Genomic DNA, 206 nt, shown 5'->3' with positions numbered 1-206 from the left:
GAAGACAAATAAAATCGGTCATATTAATACCAATACCAGTATTAGCACTTTTAAAGTGCTCCTAATATTCTTATATCATTATAAACTTTATAGAATATCTTTCCATTTTCTGTTATATCATTATATTATTATTTTATTTCATTTCATTATATATTATTTTACTTTATTATTCTTTATTATTTTGTCGTACAATATTATTTTAATTT

Source organism: Dinoponera quadriceps, unplaced genomic scaffold, assembly GCF_001313825.1.
Source record: "Dinoponera quadriceps isolate SergipeBrazil2010 unplaced genomic scaffold, ASM131382v1 scaffold1070, whole genome shotgun sequence".
Classification (NCBI taxonomy): domain Eukaryota; kingdom Metazoa; phylum Arthropoda; class Insecta; order Hymenoptera; family Formicidae; genus Dinoponera; species Dinoponera quadriceps.
This window is presented reverse-complemented; position numbering follows the sequence as displayed.